The following is a 24,000-nucleotide window of genomic DNA, read 5'->3' on the forward strand; positions in this document are numbered from 1 at the left end:
ACACACCGTCCCACACCTCCAGACACCGTCCCACACCTCCAGACACCGTCCCACACCTCCACACACCGTCCCACACCTCCACACACCGTCCCACACCTCCACACACCGTCCCACACCTGCAGAAACAACTTTACTCTAATTTCCAACAGTCTGGAAGCTCGGTTTTCTTTTCCAGTGTGGAATTTAATGCTCTAGCACACTCTATCCTCCAAAAGTGATTGTTGACGGATGACATGTACAAAAGTGATTGTTGACGGATGACATGTACAAAAGTGATTGTTGACGGATGACATGTACAAAAGTGATTGTTGACGGATGACATGTACAAAAGAAACATTGCCTAAGAATGTGTAGGCTGATATGTAGGCTGTTGTTAGTACTTATGGTTCTTTCTTTGTGTGGTTACCATAGGTGCTATAGCTGTTGAAGGATAGGTGGATAACACTGTCTGCATTGTCCTCCTGTGTCCGTGCCTAGATGTACAAGGGGACACAGGTGGGAACTGAGTACCCACATGAGCCACAGGGACGTTAGAAAGAACTTTTTCAGTGTCAGGGGTAGTTACTCACTTCCCCCTTCAGAGCAGGAGAGATTGCTGAAATAGAGGGAATACAGAGAACATATACGGCACGCATAGACGAGATAAAACACCTAAATTATTGGGATCGTCTCAAAGCTCTCCAAATGTACTCTCTAGAAAGGAGACGAGAGAGAGATACCAAATAATATACACATGGAAAATACTGGAGGGCCAGGTCCCAAATCTACACAGTAAAATAACAACGTACTGGAGTGAACGATATGGAAGAAAATGCAAGATTGAACCAGTGAAGAGCAGAGGTGCCATAGGCACAATCAGAGAACACTGTGTAAACATCAGAGGTCCGCGTTTGTTCAACATCCTCCCAGCGACTATAAGAAATATTGCCGGAACAACCGTAGACATCTTAAACTGGACTGTTTTCTAAGAGAAGTTCCGGATCAGCCGGGCTGTGGTGGGTATGTGGGCCTGCGGGCTGTTCCAAGCAACAGCCTGGTGGACCAAACTCTCACAAGTCGAGCCTGGCCTCGGGCCGGGCTTGGGGAGTAGAAGAACTCCCAGAACCCCATCAACCAGGTATCAACCAGCTAACAGGTGGAATGCATTAGGCAGTGATGTGGTGGAGGCTGACTCCATACACAGTTTCAAACGTAGATATGATAGAGCCCAGTAGGCTCAGGAATCTGTACACCAGTTGATTGACAGTTGAGAGGCGGGACCAAAGAGTCAGAGCTCAACCCCCGCGAGGACAATTAGGTGACTACACCCCCTGTGTGTGTGTGTGTGTGTGTGTGTGTGTGTGTGTGTGTGTGTGTGTGTGTGTGTGTGTGTGTGTGTGTGTGTGTGTGTGTGTGTGTGTGTGTGTGTGTGTGTGTGTGTGTATACTCACCTATTTGTGCTTGCAGGGGTTGAGCTTTGGCTCTTTGGTCCCGTCTTTCAACTGTCAATCAACTGATGTACAGATTCCTGAGCCTACTGGGATCTGTCATATCTACATTTGAAACTGTGCATGGAGTCAGCCTCCACCACATCACTGCCTAATGCATTCCATCTGTTACTCTGACACTGAAAAAGTTCTTTTTAACGTCTCTGTGGCTCATGTGGGTACTCAGTTTCCACCTGTGTACCCTTGTTCGCGTACCGCCAGTGTTGAATAGTTTATCCTTGTCTACCCGGTCGATTCCCCTGAGGATTTTGTAAGTAGTGATCATGTCTTCCCTTACGCTTCTGTCTTCCAGTGTCGTAAGGTGCATTTCTCGCAACCTTTCCTCGTAACTCATGCCTCTTAGTTCTGGGACTAGTCTAGTGACATATATCTGAACTTTTTTCCAGCTTCATCTTGTGCTTGACAAGGTACGGGTTCCATGATGGGGCTGCATACTCCAGGATTGGTCTTACATATATGGTATACAAGATTCTGAATGATTCCTTACACAGGTTCCTGAACGCCGTTCTGATGTTAGCCAGCCTCGCATATGCCGCAGACGTTATTCTCTTTATGTGGGCTTCAGGAGACAGGCTTGGTGTGATATCAACTCCTAGCTCTTTCTCTCTATCCGTATCATTAAGTACTTCATCTCCTATTCTGTATCCTGTGTCTGGCCTCCTGTTTCCACCGCCTAGTTTCATTACTTTGCATTTACTCGGGTTGAACTTTAGCAGCCATTTGTTGGACCATTCATTCAGTCTGTCTAGGTCATCTTGTAGCCTCCTACTATCATCCTCTGTTTCAATCCTCCTCATAATTTTTACATCATCATGTTTCTTGCCTCGTTGCTTGATATAGTCTCAATGGTCAAAGGCAGATGGTGGCAGCGTATTTAATCCTGTGTTGGCATTTCCTTGTTGGCAGTGTATCTTTTAGTTCCGGTGTAACCATCATTTGTCAGCTCATAACAGTGTTACCAAGTGAAACCGATGGGGAAGTGTTACTCAGGATAAGTAGTGTTTACATTATTAGTTTAGTATCCATTATAGTGGTGTTCCATTATAGTGGTGTTACATTAGATTGGTGTTACATCTATACCCTCTGGGAGATCATTTACATATATCAGAAACAGTATAGGTCCAAGGACTGACCCTTGCGGGACTCCACTTGTAACGTCTCGCTAATCTGAGACCTCACCCCTCACACTGACTCGTTGTCTCCTGTTGCTTAGGTACTCCTTTATAGAATGGAGTACCTTCCCTTTCACACCGGCCTGCATCTCCAGCTTTTTACTAGCCTCTTGTGTGGTACTGTATGAAAGGCTTTCTGGCAATCCAAAAATATGCAGTCTGCCCACCCTTCTCTCTCTTGCCTGATTTTTGTTGCCTGGTTGTAAAATTCAAGTAACCCTGTGAGGCAGGACTTGCCACCCCCGAACCCATGTTGATGCTGTGTTACAAAGTTCCTTCGCTCCAGATGTTCCATTAGCTTTCTTCGCACAATCTTCTCCATCAGCTTGCATGGTATGCAGGTTAGGGACACTGACCTGTAGTTCAGTGCCTCCTGTCTATCCCCTTTTTTTGTAAATCGGGACTACGTTAGCTGCTTTCCAAATTTCTGGCAATTTCCCTGTTGCCAGTGATTTGTTATACACTATGGAGTGTGGCAGGCACAGTTCTTCTGCTCCTTCCTTTAGTATCCAAGGGGAGATTCCATCTGGGCCTATACCCTTTGTCACATCCAACTCTAGTAAACTCTTCCTCTTGTGTGTGTGTGTGTGTGTGTGTGTGTGTGTGTGTGTGTGTGTGTGTGTGTGTGTGTGTGTGTGTGTGTGTGTGTGTGTGTGTGTGTATGTGTGTGTGTGTGTGTGTGTGTATGTGTGTGTGTGTGTGTGTGTGTGTGTGTGTGTGTGTGTGTGTGTGTGTGTGTGTGTGTGTGTGTGTGTGTGTGTGTGTGTGTGTGTGTGTATTCACCTAGTTGTGCTTGCGGGGGTTGAGCTCTGCTCTTTCGGCCCGCCTCTAAACTGTCAATCAATTGTTTCTACTACTACTACTACTACTATTTTTTTCCACACCACACACACCCCCTCAGGAAGCAGCCCGTAGCAGCTGTCTAACTCCCAGGTACCTATTTACTGCTAGGTCAACAAGGAGGCATCAGGGTGACAGAAACTCTGCCCATTTGTTTCCCCCCATCGCCGGGGACCAATCCCCGGTCCCTACGACTACGAATCCCGCGCGCTAACCACTCAGCCACAGGCCCCTGGCATGTGTGTGTGTCTCCAATCACCATACAGCCAACCAAGGCCTTGGATGCCAGCCTGGAACCCTAGAATTAGAACCTGTGGCGATTTACCTCCAGGTAGGGGTAGGGGGGGGGGCGCTTGGAGGGGTGGAGAGGGGTTGAGGGAGGGGGGGACGACGCTGGGGTGGGGGGGGGGGGGGGAGCGACACACTGGCGCCACCCCTAGGAAACACGGCGTCAACTCCAGTCACTATAAAAACTTGCAATATCCCCTCCCCCCCCCCATCCACCTGAACCCCTATCTCCCCCCCTTACACCCCCCTCCCAACCCCACCATCAACCTCACGACTCACCCCCCTCCCCCTTCCCCACCTGAGCCAGCACACCGTGAGCCCCTACCTTTCCTGAAGGCCAGGGGGTTCACTCTGAGAGTTCACTCAAGGGGTTAACTCAAGGGGTTCACTTGGGAGAACCAGTTGAGGTTGGATGCTTCGGCCCTGGGTGGGGGGAGGGAGGGTTAATGGTGACTAGATGACCCAGGATGACCAGTGTCGGGGCCCGGGAGCTAGAGTTCTCTCTCTGTATTTACTGTTCGTGCATGCACGATCGAGCTGTTAGCTCTTGGATGCCGCCTTTATGACAGTCGCTTGTCTAATGCACTGACTCTCGACCAATTTTTTCCTAGTACTTCTCTGTCTGTCTGTCTGTCTGTCTGTCTGTCTGTCTGTCTGTCTCTCTGTCTGTCTCTCTCTGTCTGTCTGTCTCTCTCTCTCTCTCTCTCTCTCTCTCTCTCTCTCTCTCTCTCTCTCTCTCTCTCTCTCTCTCTCTCTCTCTCTCTCTCTCTCTCTCTCTCTTTCTCTCTCTGTCTGTCTCTCTCTCTCTCTCTCTCTCTCTCTCTCTCTCTCTCTCTCTTACACACACACACACACACACACACACTTACTGCTACCTGGAGTTGCATACAAGAAGAATGAGAAGGTCATACGAGATATAAATGACAGCAATTCTAACCCTTGCAGTGAAAATGCGAAGAGTCGTCCTGTCGTTTATTACAACAACATCTTCCCTCATTACGAGAACTACCATCTCTTCCTCCTCTTAACAAACTGAGGTGCAATAATGTTGTTTATCAGTACAAATGCAACTCTGGAGACTGTGCTCCGAAATATATGCAACATTTGGACACACCAAGAATACACTGAGGAGACGTCTTAGACTTCACTTGCAAGACGGAGGTATTAAGCAACATTCTCAACACCACAACACCATCCTGAATCACCAAGATATAGGGAAAGATACGACAGTAATCACACACACCGACGATCGTAGGAGGCTTCGTATGGTTTGAGGCTGTGTTCATTCGGGAGCTGACACCAGTGATCAACATCCAGATGAATTCGACATCGATCATACAACTGTTTGATGGTCCTCCGTTGAGCCAGTGGGAAGATGTAAGACCTGGCGGACAGCTAGAAGCCGGAGTTAGGCAACAATCACCTCACTCTATCCTTCAGCGCTACCTACGATTAAGGAGGTTAGGTGAATTGTAGAGTGAGGTTTACCCACACTTATAAATGTCTAGATTTATCCTTGTAAGGTGTCCAGCAGCTGGAGACCCTCATAAATACTGTCAAGCAGTATCCTCCCCCAGCGATAGCAGCCTGATGACTAAATGTGACCTCACACTGTATACATTTATTGAACAAAAGTGTTACCACTTACGGGCTATTCATGCCCGTGCCACCTCTTGGGCGCCTAAATCTTCATCAATCCTTGTAATCATAGCCATACACAGACTCAGACTTGATTACAAGTGCAGCGGAGAGGTAGTAAACTCAATATTTAAAGAGTATGGCATATCAGGGAGGAGCCGAGTGGACAGCACGCTGGACTTGTGATCCTGTGGTCTTGAATTCGATCCCAGGCGCCGGCGAGAAACAATGGGCAGAGTTTCTTTCACCCCTATGCCCCTGTTACCTAGTAGTAAATAGGTACCTGGGTGTTAGTCAGCTGTCACGGGCTGCTTCCTGAGGGTGGAGGCCTGGTCGAGGACCGGGCCGCGGGGACACTAAAAGCCCCAAAATCATCTCAAGATAACCTCAAGATATCTGTGGAACAGATGCAAAGATGTGGCGTCTTTGCACATCTTACATTACTTACTGGAATGTGAAGCAACTGAAGCCCTGCGCATCAAACTCAACATTAATCCAACGACAGCAGCTGCATTACATGCACATTCCACATCGACTACAATGATTACAAAAGCTGTTCAGGAATGGGACTCACTAGTGAACATTCTGCACCTACATCCACCACCAAGATAATGTTATTAAAACAAAACTGAAACCAGTGCGCTGAAACAGAAGCGAAAAAGAATCATGGAAAAATGAGGAAACCCCACCTCCACCCCACCTCCATTTAAAACTTTCATCCAAATATCACAGAAACAAGGTTATGGCGAATATCCGAATGCAATTACGGGCTCACCATAGCCCGTGCTACATGGACATTTTGTTCTGAGTAACTAAATCTAAAACAACAAGGACCGTGTAAGCTCAGTATAGCTGTGTTAGTGCAACAGTTATACTTTCAGGAGTGAAAGTATACTTCATATACTGTATATACTTTGCATAACTATATTTTCAGGAGTGGACGGCTGAAAATGTTACAAAAATGGAAAGATTAAGTGATCAAGTGTGTCTTGACCTTCCAGATGATCACCTGAGTAATCACCTTAGATACCTTAGATGATCACCTTAGTAATTAATGTTCTGAGAGAAGGGTTATCTTGAGACTCGAAAGCTCCAGGTGTTATCTTGAGATGATTTCGGGGCTTTAGTGTCCCCGCGGCCCGGTCCTCAACCAGGCCTCCACCCCCAGGAAGCAGCCCGTGACAGCTGACTAACACCCAGGTACCTATTTTACTGCTAAGTAACAAGGGCATAGGGTGAAAGAAACTCTGCCCATTGTTTCTCGCCGGCGCCTGGGATCGAACTCAGGACCACAGGATCACAAGTACAGCGTGCTGTCCGCTCGGCCGACCGGCTCCTTGAGCAAGGAGATATGGGACAGAGTGAGGGGGGGAGGGACAGGAAAGGGGGGGGGGGAAGAAGAAGAGGGGGTGGAATAGGGGTAGGGGAGGGGGGGGGAGCGAGACACTACCCCGGGAACCACCGGGTACCTCTCTAGTATCTGATATGAGAATAATAAAAATAAGTGGTGCAAGGACAGTGCCCTGAGATACAAAGACAGTGCCCTGAGATACACAGCTTTCCTCTGTGTTTGGACTTGATCTAGTTGGACTGTTACTATTTGCATTCTGCTTGACAGAAAACGGAACATCCATCGCCCTACTTTATCGGTTATTTATTTTGATCTGATTTTATGGGTTATCGCCTGGTTGATGGGGTTCTGGGAGGTCTTCTACTCCCCAAGTCCGCCCCGAGGCCAGGCTCCCAAAGGTCACATTTATGAAATGTCTTTGCAAGGTCCGTGTGGCTCACCTCTGCATTCTCTTGTTCTTCTAATGCTTCTGCGATTTTGTCATAGTGGTCCAGTAGCTGCTAAAAGCATGATCTCCCCGTTCTTAAACCATTCTGACCCAGGTTGTGGAGGTCACTGTCTCTTTAAAACTGGAGATTTCTGGTCAATCTTTCAGAAACTGTTGACCAGACCACACACTAGATGGTGAAGGGTTGACGACGTTTCGGTCCGTCCTGGACCATTCTCACAATCGACTTGAGAATGGTCCAGGACGGACCGAGACGTCGTCGTCCCTTCACCTTCTAGTGTGTGGTCTGGTCAACATACTTCAGCCCCGTTATTGTGACTCCTCGCTTTCAAAAAACTGTTGTGTGTGTGATATATATATTCACCCAGTTGTGATTGCGGGGGTTGAGTTCTGGCTCTTTCAGCCCCCCCCCCCCCCCTCTCAACAGTCAATCAATCAACTTTCTTTTACCAAACACACATCCAGGAAGCAAGCCGTAACAGCTGTCAAACTCCCAGGTACTTATTTACTGCTAGGTGAACAAGCGCATCAGGGTGAAAGAAACTGCCCATTTGTTGCCGCCATCGCCGGGGATCGATCCCCGGTTCCTATGATTCATACCTCTTCGAACAAATCCACAAGGGCCGTGACGAGGGTTCGAACCTGTGTCCGAGAGCATCCTAGACGCTGCCTTAATCTAGCCTTACCCCTCTTCCTTAGCATGTCCCCTTTACCCTATATCTCATTTATAGAAATTATGTTCTAGTATCCAGCTCTCACTAGCCATCCTGCCCCCTGTATGGGGGGGGGAGGGTTCTGTAAGGAGATCCTTTATAAACGATACTTTGTTGTCACTGTATATTTGGCAAAGATGAATGAGGTTATTGTATTGGATGTATTTTAACTTGGAGGTCTGTTATGTATGGATATATTGCATTTGTTCTGGTGGACAGAGGCATCCGGTGGAAGAAAAGAGAGAGACAAACACACACGCACACATTCACACTCACGCACATTCACACACACCCACACACACATACACACACATACCCACCAGGGCCTCGTAGCCTGGGGGATAGCGCGCAGGACTCGTAATTCTGTGGCGCGGGTTCGATTCCCACACGAGGCAGAAACAAATGGGCAAAGTTTTTTTCACCCTAAGTGCCCCTGTTACCTAGCAGTAAATAGGTACCTGGGAGTTAGTCAGCTGTCACGGGCTGCTTCCTGGGGGGGGGGGGTGTGGTGTAAGAAAAAAAAAAGTAGTTAGTAAACAGTTGATTGACAGTTGAGAGGCGGGCCGAAAGAGCAAAGCTCAACCCCCACAAAAACACAACACAACTAGTAAACACACACACACACACAATGGGCAAAGTTTCTTTCACCCTAAGTGCCCCTGTTACCTAGCAGTAAATAGGTACCTGGGAGTTAGTCAGCTGTCACGGGCTGCTTCCTGGGGTGTGTGTGTGTGGTGTGGAAAAAAAAAGTAGTTAGTAAACAGTTGATTGACAGTTGAGAGGCGGGCCGAAAGAGCAAAGCTCAACCCCCGCAAAAACACAACTAGTAAACACACACACACACACACACACACACACACACACACACACACACACACACACACACACACACACACACCCACCCACACACACACAAACCCACACACACACACACACACACACACACACACACACACACACACACACACACACACTCACATTCCCTGTATAAAAGTGATCTCGTTTGACAAATAATATTCAGAGAGGCTGACCTCGACACCTTAAAGCTGTCAAGTAGCAGCATAAATTAGGTATTAAAAGCCTCAAACAACTCATCTCAATCTCTACCATAATTGTCAACAATCAGCCGTGGCGCCTGTTACGTCTGGTCTGTCACAGGTTGGCCTGAGCCCACACACACGCAAACAACCCCCGCCCCCCCCGCCCCCACACACGCAAACAACCCCCGCCCCCCCCCACACACGCAAACAACAATCAGCCGTGGCGCCTGTTACGTCTGGTCTGTCACAGGTTGGCCTGAGCCCACACACACGCAAACAACCCCCCCGCCCCCCCCCCCCCCCCACCCACACACGCAAACAACCCCCGCCCCCCCCACACACGCAAACAACCCCCCCCGCCCCCCTTTCCGTACACAAAGCCCCGCCAATCAAACAAATGGTTACTTCTAGTTCATTGTTTACAAATGGTTACTTCTAGTTCATTGTTTACAAATGGTTACTTCTAGTTCATTGTTTACAAATGGTTACTTCTAGTTCATTGTTTACAAATGGTTACTTCTAGTTCATTGTTTACAAATGGTTACTTCTAGTTCATTGTTTACATCAATGACCTAAATATAAAGGTTTCCTGTATATGATCATTAGACCAGGACAAAAAAAAAGGTACTAATTGTTGACTATGACTTTGGCTACGACTTCGGCCTGTGTGATCTGTGACGCAAAGGTGCTTGCTTACAAAGGTGCTTGTTTTATAAAGGGGCTTGCTTATAAATGTGCTTATTTTTATAAATGTGCTTGTTTTATAAATGTGCTTGCTTACAAATGTGCTTGTTTACAAAGGTGCTTGCTTACAAAGGCGCTTGTTTACAAAGTTGCTTGTTTACAAATTCGCTTGCTTACAAAGGTGCTTATTTACAAATTTGCTTGCTTACAAAGGTGCTTATTTACAAAGGTGCTTATCTTACAAAGGTGCCTGCTTACAAAGGTGCTTGCGTATTGGTAGCAAAAGGGGAAAGTTAGGTGTGGGTATTATGCCCCGCCTAGCATGGCCTTGTCGGGTTACAGTTCACCTATTCTGACGTTCGTATTCTTTGTCGTATGTGACTTTGAAGATGGAGGTTATCTTGAGATGATTTCGGGGCTTTAGTGTCCCCGCGGCCCGGTCCTCGACCAGGCCTCCACCCCCAGGAAGCAGCCCGTGACAGCTGACTAACTCCCAGGTACCTATTTACTGCTAGGTAACAGGGGCATTCAGGGTGAAAGAAACTTTGCCCATTTGTTTCTGCCTCGTGCGGGAATCGAACCCGCGCCACAGAATTACGAGTCCTGCGCGCTATCCACCAGGCTGCCAGGCCCTACAATTCCACTCGGCGGAGGCGGAGGATTCCACACTAACAACCAGGAGGAGATGAAGGGCGGTATATGTATTTAACACAGTAGTTCAGTCCGTTCTAACTACTTCCCAACCTATATATAACTTTTAATAAGTCCCAATTTAACTCTCCAAAGATACCATCGTAAGTTGAGTCACAATCTGATTAAAATCTGAATATGTTACATAAGCGCTATATGTACTCCGTTACATTATGTAACACTCAGCGCTGTACCCATAACTCCCTGGAAGATCTTGTAGCAAGGATACAGAGGAGTCCACCCTTCCCAACAAGGTTACAAAAAGAGCCACTGTAGGGAGGTAGCATCTTGAAGCATCTCTTAAGTGATGCTGTATTCTCGATTCCCAGCAAAATGATACCTGAATATGACCTGTTTCTCTCAACTGCTGTAGGGCTGTTAGGTTCCTTCCCCCTTCCAACTAGCCTGAGGCTCGTTCCCTTAGTGAAACGATGCCCCTCCCCTAAGGGGCTACAGTGTATCGCTCGCTTCAAAGCAGGTGACCCAACACCAGTATGGGGTTAGGTTAGGTTAGGTTAGGTTAGGTTAGGTTAGGTAAGGTTAGGTTAGGTTAGGTTAGGTTAGGTTAGGTTAGGTTAGGTACCTCTATAGAGGGCATGTGATCTGAGTGCGTGGCAGCCCTGAACGAATGCACAGAGTGGCGAACGCACTGCTATCTCCGTGAAAAAGCGTTTGTGCGCAGTGCTTGGGTTAAGAAGATCCCATCAGGCGAGCTGAAGTGGGACAGCCGGCCGGGAGTGAGGTTAGGGACCTGGTTCTGTGGGCTTCCTGAAGATACGTTCGGTTAAAACAAAGCCAGCGGGGTTTTAGTAGCTGTTTCCTTGTCTTTACTTACGGCGAGGTGAATCACACACACACACACACACACACACACACACACACACACACACACACACACACACACACACACACACACACACACACACAAAGGTGACCATAGAGCCAGAGCTCAACCCTTGCAAGCACAATTACATGAGCACAAAACTAAATTAGACTAGATCATGAGCTAAGGAGATTGAGCTATGAAGACAGACTGAAGGAACTAGACTTCACTACAGGTAAGGCGGACAGTGACAGGTAAGGTAAACAAACATTATCTCCCACGATAAAAGTAACTTGTCAAGGTGAACATTAATTTGTTAATATAAACAGTGACTTCTCAAGGTAATGACTTGCCAGCATCTACAGTTATCTGTCTGTCTGTCTGTCTGTCTGTCTCTGTCTCTTTCTCTCTCTCTCTCCCTCTCTCTCTCTCTAACTCACTAACATTAGTAAAAAGCATGAGCTTAAGAATGAACAAACAGATTGCAATAAAAATGAATATCTTAGTCCTGTGACAAAGATGTCTTAGCAAGACCAGCAATAATCTATGTAACATTGTCTTAAAGACCACTTCAATCCCCCTTTGCCTCCAATTCATTGCCTCCATTATTCAGATAACAGCTACATAGTATATAGCTTCTATTATATTTTCAAGTCAGCTGAAATTAATAATAAAAATAGAATAAACTAATGTGTATTATGCACATATTACCAAATTAGAAGTCCAAAAATTTATCTACTTCAAGGAATCTCTGTGAGCAGGTCTATTGAGCAGGTCTATTGAGAAGGTCTATTGAGCAGGTCTATTGAGCAGGTCTATTGAGAAGGTCTATTGAGCAGGTCTATTGAGCAGGTCTATTGAGAAGGTCTATTTTCTCCACTCTCAAATACCACCACCAACAAGGTTACAGGCAGCTTCAACGACCGGCATCGGAACAATCGTGAACAGGTGATTGTAGAGGTGATTATGTCATTGTGCTGAACGTGGACACTTCCAGGCCTTCCTTACACACATGTCCCCCCCCCTGACGCAGGGTGGACGCAGGCTGGACGCAGACTGGACGCAGGCTGGACGCAGGGTAGACGCAGGGTAGACGCAGGGTGGACGCAGGGTGGACGCAGGGTAGACGCAGGGTAGACGCAGGGTGGACGCAGGGTGGACGCAGGGTAGACGCAGGGTGGACGCAGGGTGGACGCAGGGTAGACGCAGGGTGGACGCAGGGTGGACGCAGGGTAGACGCAGGGTAGACGCAGGGTGGACGCAGGGTGGACGCAGGGTAGACGCAGGGTGGACGCAGGGTGGGATTGTCAAATGTGCCTAGGCAAGATTCTCCTGCTAAAGTGCGCAGAGCAGCTTGCCAAAAGTACGAAATCCTGTCTCTTCTAAACGCGTGAATTCTATCATTTGTCTATTCTGCTAAATGTCTATTCTAGCAAGCGTTCATAATCTTCACATATACACTAAGGGCGTATAGTTTAGCCAGACAAAGGCGCGTATAGCCTATCCTGCCTAACGCTCCTAGCCTATCCTGTCTAACGCGCCTAGCCTATCCTACCTAACGCGCCTAGCCTATCCTGTCTAACGCTCCTAGCCTATCCTGTCTAACGCTCCTAGCCTATCCTGTCTAACGCGCCTAGCCTATCCTGTCTAACGCGCCTAGCCTATCCTGTCTAACGCGCCTAGCCTATCCTGCCACATGTAAACAACAAATAAGAAAATAAATCAAGGCTCAGATTGACCCACGTCTATTTCAAGTTCAAATATGTTTATTGAGACAAGAAAAAAAAATACATCTCAAAGGGATAGAGTAACTTAGGCTATTTCTACCCCTCCCCCCTTCTATTTATTTGTCTCTTTGTTTTCTTTACACTGCCAATAAAACCAAATTAAGGTCTTTGGACAAATACATTACAAACTATAATGATAACAATATGGAGAGAGACGTCTAACGAGGCTATAATTAGTTTTTATTTTTTTACCTTCAATAACAGTACAACGTTTGACGTGCTTGTCTCACAAGACGCCGGGAACGTCTCGTCCATCAGCCCCTGAGACGTGAGACGCACTCACATGTCTTCCTAGTAAAACTAATCTTACGTTGAACTGAGCGTTATGCAACAGAAGCAACGTACGAGGGTCAGTTGGCCACGCCCTACTATGCCATTCTGGCCAGTGTACGAGGAGAAAATCACGTAATATATATATATCTAAAAACAAAACCCGAATTTCTTGCCCGAAACGCAATGCGTATTAGTGGCTATTAGTATGTATTAACTCTATCTATAAATCCAACATTATGCTTGTATCTCATCTTCTATGTAAGCTCTATCTATAAATCCAACATTATGCTTGTATCTCATCTTCTATGTAAGCTCTATCTATAAATCCAACATTATACTTGTATCTCATCTTCAATGTATGTACTTTTATTTGAATTTGAATTTGAAAACCTTAGGCGGATTTCGTCATAGGCTGTTGGGGTGGTTTGGGAGGCGGCGGTTGGCGCGCTGCCCGCAGGTTACCCCTCGTCCCAACCTCCCCTCCTGGCTTGACACTTGACGCACGGAACAGGAGCAAATTGGCACGGGAGAGAGATGTGCGGCGGCCGGGGTCCTCGCTACCCTGAATTACGAACAGTTGACAAACGTGGAAGTGGTCGTGTGGGGCCAGGGTCGCCGGCCATGAGAGAGAGAGAGAGAGAGATCAGCCGCGAGCCACCTACCCGGATGAGGGGCCTGGTCGAAGCCACGCCACTCATCATTACTTTATTACACTCATGTGGCGAATAGAAACTGTATCCGTATATACTCAAGCGTTGAGTAAGAGGTGAGTACGCGTGGTGAAGCAGTAAGTCACCGGGGAAGGCCATTAGAGGCCCCGGCCATGCCTGGCAAATAGAACAACAAAGGACATAATGTCAAGAGTATATGGTCTCGTATCCCTGTGGCGCTTACCGCTCGCCGCCTCCCGATCCTTTCACTCTTGACTTCGCTCACCACCACCTATCAAAAAAATATGTTGATAGTGATCGTGTTTATTTTCAATTTCTACATTAATGCCGGCACTAACTTGAGAGAGAGAGACACGCGCGGAGGGAGGCGGCACTCAGAGCCTAGTAACAGCAGGTCAACACTGCCACGCGTGCTACGGAAGCCGGTGCCAGAATCTGCAACGGGAACACTCATCAGTGCCACATAGAAAAGAAGATCGCCCGATTTTCTTCCTTATAATCATCTCTTTTTTTCCCCCAACTCTGATCTTCAAGGTCACTCATCAGCTGGTGGCTAACACCACGTGACTACTGGCGCCGCAGGTCATAATTGTTGACATAGTGATGCCAAATTAGCCTTAAATGACTAATAGGGAGTCATGTGGTTATAGCCAAAATATGAACTGTTCTGGGTACATCGTTAGGGGGAACCGGTGATTGGGGGATGGGAAAGGGGGAATAGGAGGGGGGTGGGGGTGCAGGGGGGGACCTGGGAAGGGGGGTGATAACCACAAACGACCCCCCATTTCCCCCTCCCCCATTAGCTCCCTCACTTAGCAGTGAGAAGAAAAGATTATATAACCCAAGCAATCATTCGTGTACTTGACCCTGACGCCATGCTGAGCCTCATGACTATCTGATCAAGCAGGTGATTGTTGCTGGCGCTCCTCCAGGTCCCGCACAACCATCACCTGACTCGACGCTCTCCTCAGGCACTTCAAGTGACTGACCTGACCCCCTCGCTGGCTCCCAGTGACCTCTAGCTCTCGGGCTCCGGCTGAGGCACCACCCACCTGGGCCATTGTATTGACGATATGCGGATATGTGTGTGCGTCATGTAGTCCACATGGCGGTGTTATGTGGTGCCAAACATAGAGGTAAACGCTCCATGTTTACGCATTCAACGCATCGTCAGCTGCGCATGGAGAGTTTCTCACCGTCGGGGGGGATACGAATCGTCTGAAGACATATCTGGGTCACCTTTATAGCCAACGACTGGATTTCTCCAGGATGCAACCCACAACAGTCTTCTAGCTCTCCGTATCTACAGCTAAGTGATCACGAGCATCAGGATAGTAAACACACAGAATGGAACGCCCTCCATGAACTGGTGGAATCAGACTGCCTATCTTCAAGACGAAACTAGATTTATTCCTCCAAGTGCCGGACCAACCGGGCTGGTTGATACCTGGTTGATACCTGGTTGATACCTGGTTGATACTTGGTTGATACCTGGTTGATACTTGGTTGATACCTGGTTGATGGAGTTCTGGGAGTTCTTCTACTCCCCCAAGCCCGGCCCGAGGCCAGGCTTGTGAGAGTTTGGTCCACTAGGCTGTTGCTTGGAGCGGCCCGCAGGCCCACATACCCACCACAGCCCGGTTGGTCCGGCACTCCTTGGAGAAAGGGTTGTGGTGGGTATGTGGGCCTGCGGGACGCTCCAAGCAACAGCCTGGTGGACCAAACTCTCACAAGTCAAGCCTGGCCTTGGGCTGGGCTTGGGGGGTAGAAGAACTCCCAGAACCCCATCAACCAGGTATCAACCAAGTATCAACCAGATATCAACCAGGTATCAACCAAGTATCAACCAGGTATCAACCAGGTATCAACCAAGTATCAACCAGTTATACAGTGTAGAATGCAGTTATGACAGTCCCCCAATTAAGAGGCGGGGCCAAGGAGCTGAAGGTAAATCCCCCACAAGCACAGTTACGTGATTACATCTTAAATCACCTAAATGGGTACCCAGAAGGTGCCTGTGTACCCACGAGGCTCGTGGATCATGAACAAATCCACAAGGGCCGTGACGAGGATTCGAACCTACGTCCGGGAGCATCCCAGACTTATGCTCTCTTAATCGACTGAGCTACGACATGGTAAAAGAATTGCAACCTGAAGTTCTACTGAACTTACTTGGATCCTGCAGCCTCTCCGAGACACAAACCAGCATTTTACACAATTCATTTTTTTTACACAATTAAAGTGTTATCTCGCGAATTATCTATAAAAGGTTTGTTAACGTTAAAACTATCTTAACAAAACAGGACTTGAAACAATGAGTAAAAATGGGAGAAGTTTAGATTCAGGAAAGACATGAATGGTTATCTTGAGGTTATTTTGAGATGATTTCGGGGCTTTTAGTGTCCCCGCGGCCCGGTCCTCGACCAGGCCTCCACCCCCCAGGAAGCAGCCCGTGACAGCTGACTAACACCCAGGTACCTATTTTACTGCTAGGTAATAGGGGCATAGGGTGAAAGAAACTGTGCCCATTGTTTCTCGCCGGCGCCAGGGATCGAACCCGGGACCACAGGATCACAAGTCCAGCGTGCTGTCTGCTCGGCCGACCGGCTCCCCCGACCGACCTGGTTACCGGTGTGTTAACAGGTTTGTTGACTTACAGAACAAATTACCGGGCAACACAACCGATGTGGGATAGCTGGAGTGTTTCAAGCGCAGGTCAAACATATATACATACCCCATGAATTTCGGTGACCAAAACCAGGAAGAGTCTCGCAGTTGTTGTTGTTGTTACAGATTTAGCTACTCAGGACGAAGTGTCCATGTAGCACGGGCTATGGTGAGCCCGTGGTCTCGCAGGCTCCAGTAGATCTTTGCATGCTCCTTTTATTCTCATTTGAAGTTCTTAAAAGTTAAAGTTTCTCTCGGAACACCGAGGAAATATCCCAGCAACCGGCACAGCGAGCCATATAGAGTTTCCAAAATAATAACAATAGGGAACTAAGTATTGGATAACCTTAACGCTAACAATACCATTCCTTTCCCCCGTCCCATCCCAAATCCTTATCCTGACCCCTTTCCAAGCTCTATATGGTTGTAATGACTTGGCGCTTTATCATGAGAGTAGCGGACTGTGAGGTGATTCACGTTCCACAAGATGAACACTTTTAAAACATCATCAGAGAGAAGTGAGGGAAACATGTGAGGAACGTGGGAACGTGAGGAACATGGGAGCCGGTCGGCCGAGCCGACAGCACGCTGGACTTGTGATTCTGTGGTCCTGGGTTCGATCCCAGGTGCCGGCGAGAAACAATGGGCAGAGTTTCTTTCACCCTATGCCCCTGTTACCTAGCAGTAAAATAGGTACCTGGGTGTTAGTCAGCTGTCACGGGCTGCTTCCTGGGGGTGGAGGCCTGGTCGAGGACCGGGCCGCGGGGACACTAAAAGCCTCGAAATCCTCTCAAGATAACCTCAAGATAACGTGCAGCATACAGTAAGGTTTATTTGGTGGATAAATGATAAGGTTTGGGGTGGAGAGGTGTCTGAAATCAATTTAGGGATACAGGAACATAACAGCGATTTGATTTATGGCATTAAATTATTGTAGATGTGTGTGTGTGTGCACGGTGCACACACACACACACACACACACACACACACACACACACACACACACACACACACACACACACACACACACACACCTGGTAAACATCTGATACTGTAGACCTGCTGTAATGACCCTGATTGTAATACCTCGCCTTGTATCTATCTCGACCGCGCACTCCGCTACTACCACTGAGCTAACCGTGCAATCTCCGCTCTTTCTATGGTAATAACAGATGCTATACCGATCATATAAGATGTTAACACTCGGGCCGTCATACGAAGACGTAAACCAGTACACAGAGGAAGGAGAGAGAGAGGAAGAGGGAGGCAGAGCGAGAGGAGAGAGAGAGGAGAGCGAGAACGAGAGCAAGGGAGGGAGAACGAGAGCGAGTGAGGGCGAGGGAGAGTGAGACACTAGTGAGGGAGAGTGAGACAGAAAGATAGAGATAATCGTAGTCACAACCTATCGTATGAGTTACCGAGTGACGCTGCCACCACCCTGAGTTACCGGACAGGGGACCGGAGTGAGAGTCGTAGGTCTTGCAGATGGAGTAACCTACCAGGACAGGTGTAGGGGACAATTGAACGGTACAAGGATCCTGGCCTGACACTCGAATAATCCTGACCACTTGGGAACTATAGTGTACACAAGAATAAGGCGGGACACACCCAATACTAACACCTCAACACGGAAGACGAACGGGGGGAGGAGTACTGAATAATTAAGAGCACTAGGTCACTAGGGCAAAGGGGACGGTAGGCCCAATATCACTAAAGCAAGGAACCATTAATACACATTTAATAACACTTAATATCTGACTTTATTTGAAATAATTAAATAAGACACTCCCTAACTATATTCCCTACTAGAGGCCAAGGGTACTGAATGAGGTGCTTTAGTACAAGAGAGCCGTACTTACTCGTATGTTGTTCCACAGTTTCCCTGGAGATGATGTTCTTTCCCAGAGTCCACAAACACCTCCCTACTGGGCTGTGCCCACTCAACTGACTCCCCTGATCTACTGCTCCTCAGCTGAACATGAGGGTTTTGCATTTGTTGTTTAGGGGTTAATCCCTGAAGATTACCATGACGGCATCAATTCTGACCTCTTTGTGATTCGATGACCGTTGACCTGACTCTATGGCTAACTTATACAGAGGTGTAACTTTTACATTGTCTGCCGTCGCCTGACTGGCGCCTGTGGGTTGTTCATCCTCCACGTGGCCTGTTCATGCTGTTATGATGTTCATGTACTATGTACTGCTCTCTTGTTACATATCCCCCAATGTCCCGGTTTAAGAAAAACCGTGGGCGAGGAACTCGAACATGGCTTTTCTTATCCCAGACCATAAAGGAACTAGCACATGCCTCGAAAAAAAAATAGCTACCCTATCTAAATATACACATTTCACAGTCGAGAAATATTTATAAAGACTCTCAACAATAACAGTTACCATGGTAACTCAAAATCCAGGCTGACCATACCTGCATGGCAGCCCATCAATCCTCTCAGATGACCAATCAACATTTGAAAAAAATAACACAATTTATGATGACCAATTAAATTTATATTGGAACCATCTTTCCGCTGGTTCCCCAGTTCACCAGAGTCTACACAAAAATTTTCGTTCATAACTTATTTTCTCTGTAACGGTGAACTCCAAGTTTTCTGAACTTAAAAAAATTACATATATATTGTATATACAAATTAACAAAGTCTTTATTCCCGACGAGTCCGTTGTCCCGATGTTGTTGACTCGCCCATTGCTGTATTCTTGCTGTAGTTCTGCAACGATGCGTCGTGTTCTTCACCAACGATGTTCTTCAGCTGGCCTCAGTTGTTGTGAGAAGAGATCCACTCCCCTCCTGACTAGAGTCTTCCACTGATCTAGTCCACAATCTGCAGTACATCCGCGCTGCTGGTCCCTACTTCCGGGTCGTCGACGAGGCGATGACGTCGGTGTTGACAGCGATGATTGACTTGCTGTCCGGTCACAGGGGGAACTCTGGCGTACCTGGGTTCCATCCTCTTGTAAGATGTTGTCGCCTGCTGAACGTCTGCTGGCGATGTTCTGCCTGCCGCATACATGTTGCCTTCCTGGGAGTACTGAGACGTTGACACCAGACGAGGTCTTGCTTGATGAGTGAACAGCTCCAGTTCGTTGAGGCGGGGTGGGCGTGGCGGCAGAACCCTCGGGTCCCGGCTCCAGCTCTTGGGTTCCATCCGCTTACAGGTGTTTCTTCTGCTACGTCGTACTAGGCCTTTACGACTTACTTCGTTATCCCATCATGCACATGATTGTAGGCCCAAGATGCAAATCGTGCATCCGCGTTGGCGTATCATGCACACTCTAGAGGGAACGTGCTGTTCTTACGTAGCCACCAAGTTTCACATCTTGTTGCTCGGCGCATCAGAAACCTCAGGAGTGGGCAAGACCTTGTGTAATCCCGCAACCGTTGCCCAATCCACTCCGTTGTTCTTGGCTGTTCATTTCCGGTCACCGGTGTTCTGTATAGCAAGGCAGGTGACCTCATTAATGTCTCGTCTGATATGTTGAATCAGTCCTCCAGATGACAGCTAGTGTTGGCAGTTCCATAACCTCATTAAGTGATGAGGTGTTGGCTGTGACCTTAACTTGTAGCCGCCCCCACCATGGCAGGTACCACTAATAAGGGTGGGGGGGTGAGGGATGGAGGGGGTGATGTAGTGTGACCCGTCCTGTCCCTCGGGAACTAAACCTGGTTCCCGCCAGACAATAGCGGTGACATGCTACTCTGGCCTCAGTTGTAGAGATGGGATATGGCCGACAGTGTGGCAATGTGAGCAGACCTGGGAAAAGAAACATTCATAACTCATGTCTGGTGGAGACCTGGATCTGCCCTGGAGGTTTTGAGAAAGATAACTCCTCCAGGGTAGGTAAAGGTACGTCACTCTTGACTAAGCACCTACAGTACAATTCTTTGCCTCTACCTATAACTCAGATGACAGCTGAACTCAGTTACTGTGCGCTCATGTGCGCGCGAGATCTGGTGACCATAGGGTGACCAGGCCTAACTTGGCTACTAAGTAAGGATGATAGGATGTCATCATCCTCCTCCGATTGAGCATCAGGAATAACCATTCCCTCCACTCTCTCAGGGACTGGAATTACTGAAGGTAATTCCAGTTCTTCCCTTGCTACATAAAGTTTCAATTTATTTATATGGATGGTTCTTTCAACCTGGTCTTCAAATATACCCTTAATTATGAAATTTACTGGGCCTAGTTTCTTAATAACTCTATAAGGGCCTCGCCATCTAGCTGCTAACTTCCTACTCTGATTGGCGGGCGCTGACTCATTCAACCGCATCACTAGGCTTCCCTCTTTCACTCTTAATGGTTGTACCTGCTTATCATAATAATGGGCATACCGTGTCCTTGCTTTCTTTGATGCTTCAGCTGCTATCCTCCACGCATTCTTCATCTTGGTGAGGATTTCTGAAGGATAATCCTCTCCATAACTAATAGTATGTCTGTTAAGCAGACCTGACGCAAAATTACACGAGTGTCCAGTAAACAGCAAGAGTGGTTGAGTATTTATTGACTGGTGCACTGCGGTGTTTAGTGCAAACTGAACAAAGGGCAACTGTTCATCCCAAGTGGCCGGGTCATTCTCTGCTAAAATGGCAAGCATATCCTTCACCGTCCTATTAGTTCGTTCCACCATGCCGTTCGTCTGGGGATGGTATGCTGTTGTTAGCGCTGTTGTTGTCTCTAAGAGTTTACATACTTCCTGAAATAAACTACCAATAAACTCCTGTCCCCTGTCAGATACTAGAACTTTAGGCGGACCGAACACAGTAACAAACCTAGCTAAAAATGCATCTGCCACTGTTTGGGGGTCTTTCCTGGGAAGGGCTACTAGAGTGGTATACCTGGACAGATGGTCCACTAGAACTAGCGCATATCTGTTGCCTGAATTGCTACTATGTAAATCAATTAAATCAGCCCCCACCCGATCCAAGGGTTCTGTTATCTCTGAGAATTCCTGGAGTGGGGCTTGTACTTTAGGAGTACCTTTGCGTCGTTGACAGTTCCCACATGACCTGACGTACTTAATTACATGTGATAATAACCCTGGGAAATAAAATAATGACTTGGCCTTTGTGTAAGTTTTGTACACTCCCGGGTGACCTGCAATCTTTGACGCATGCGCAAGTTTTAATGCCGAAGGCTTTAATGCGTCAGGGATAACTAGCTGAAACAACGCCCTGTCTTTCTGGGCATTTACATGGTACAACACTCCTTCTTTGAGTGCAAAGTCATTTAAAGAGGTACTTTGTTTTCTCGCAGGATATTTCCCTCCTTCCAGATGTTCAATAATTTCCTTCCATCGCTGTTCCTTCATCTGAAGTTCTCTCATTTTATCGCTCGCAATCGTTTCAATGTTTACATTCATATTGACGGTGGCAATGTTCCTACTTAGCGCATCAGGAACAACATGAGATGGACCAGGCTTATACAATATCTGAAACGAGTGTGCTGACAGTTCGTGACCCCACCTTGTCATTCTCGGGCAACGTGTCTTTTTCTTAAAAATGTGGGTCAATGCTCGATGATCAGTATAAATTATGAAGTGACGCTGAAACAAATAAGGCTCAAAATACCTTACACTCTCTACTACAGCTAAAGCTTCCTTGTCAGTGGCTGAGTACCTTACTTCCGGTCCTTTCACTTTCCTACTAAAGTAAGCTACCGGGTGCGGGTTGTTCTCCGAGTCACGCTGTATTAAACAGCCACCTATGGCAATACCGCTAGCATCAGTGTGGACTTCCCAATCTTTCTCAAAGTTAGGAATTGCTAAAACTGGAGTAGTACTCAATTGTAATTTTAACTTCTCAAAAGCCTCATCATGCTCTCGGGTCCATACAAACTTAACATTTTTCTTAGTGAGATTCGTCAGTGAAGCTGACGTTCTCGCAAAACCTTCTATGTGTCGACGGAAATACCCAGCTGCACCCAGAAATCTTCTCACGTCCTTTGCTGTCTTTGGTGTTGGCATTTCAGCAATAGCGCGACAAGAGTCCGGGTCAGGGCGTATTCCATCTGTGCTTACCTGAAAACCCAGAAACTTGAATTTCTGAGCCGCCAGGGTACACTTTTGGGCGTTCAATTTGAACCCCGCCTTGTTCAACAGCGACAAGGTCTCTGTCAAATCATGGAGGTGTTCGTCAAAAGTTCTAGAGTACACTACAACATCATCAAGGTACGCCAATGAGTGCCTACCGAGAACAGGGCTTAGAATATAATTTATCGCCCTCTGAAAAGATGAAGGAGCTGTTTTTAATCCAAATGGCATACGCTTGAAATGGTAAGTCCGCACACCATCCGAAAATGCTGTTTTTTCTCTGTCTTGCTTTGCAACTGGTATGGCCCAATACGCTGACTTTGCGTCAAGTGTCGAGAAGTACTTAGCTGTGCCAAACTGGTCTATGATTTCCTGAATGAGAGGCAGAGGATAAGCGTCCGCTGTTGTCACTTCGTTCACTTTACGGTAATCTACACAGAACCTGTAACTACCATCAGGTTTGCGTACTAGCACTACTGGGGAAAGCCACGGTGACGTGCTCTCTTCTATAACGCCCTGTCTCATCATCTTTCTACACTCATCTCTAATAAGTTGTTTCGCCTGCTCTGGGAGTCTCCATTGACGTGTTTGGGCCGGAGGATTATCACCTGTTGGAATGGTGTGTTCGACTTGAGGCAGGTAGCCTATTTCCTCATCCTCGGTCGCAAATAACCTAGGAAATTTACGGAGGACTTCCCGTACCTGTTTACGTTCAGCAGGTGACATATGAGTCAAATCTAGAGCAGTTATTAATTTGTCCACCATTTCCTTATCTTGAGGAGATAACGGGGTTTCTTTACCGATCTTACTGTGTGACTCCTCGTCTCTTACGTTCAATGCGCTACATTGCGCTGGTACAGTCGATGTTCGTGTGGTATCTGACTCTATTATTTCTTTTAAATTTACCACAATTCCTTGTGTCAGACTATCGCCCACCCTAAAGCGATAAGGTTTGTGAGAGAGGTTGACCACTGGTATTATCGCACCTTTGTCATGTACAGATACCAGAGTATATGGTATCATCAACTTATCAATTCTGCCAGCTACCTGAAGGGTACTTCCGGGTTGAATGTTTCTTCCTACGGCGACTTTAATAAACTTAAATGACCGTGGTGGACATACTTGTCTGTGTACAGCATGTAGTCTACATGTTTTCTTGTCAGGGTCTTGAAGAGACTTGAACAATTGTTTAGGAAGGTTTACATATTTAGGTGCTCGTTGAATTGAAGCAATTATGGGAGGGTGATCAGTTAACTTTACTGGGAAAGACACAGATCCCAACTGTAGCCTACTGTGTCTTGCTCCCTTCTCCGATGTCAAAGAATATGTAAATCGTTTCAAAAAATCCACACCTAACAATATATCACCAGGGAATGTTAC

The 24,000-nt window shown here is 47.2% G+C and overlaps 1 protein-coding gene across 3 annotated transcripts in view; it reads right to left on the reverse strand.

Annotated features, from left to right (window-relative positions):
• The window catches only part of sog (short gastrulation), a 277,663-nt gene that overhangs the window by 71,762 nt on the left and 181,901 nt on the right, over positions 1-24,000 (reverse strand). Inside the window, exon 1 of one of the 3 annotated variants that reach the window (XM_069336219.1) lies at positions 14,244-14,315. The exons of the other annotated variants lie outside the window; for them this stretch is intronic. The gene's annotated coding sequence lies outside the window, so the exon portion shown is untranslated. Of the gene's footprint in view, positions 1-14,243; positions 14,316-24,000 lie in introns of those variants that run through there. 3 annotated transcript variants of the gene reach the window in all.

The sequence above is a fragment of the Procambarus clarkii genome, chromosome 35 (assembly GCF_040958095.1).
Source record: "Procambarus clarkii isolate CNS0578487 chromosome 35, FALCON_Pclarkii_2.0, whole genome shotgun sequence".
In the NCBI taxonomy this organism is placed as follows: domain Eukaryota; kingdom Metazoa; phylum Arthropoda; class Malacostraca; order Decapoda; family Cambaridae; genus Procambarus; species Procambarus clarkii.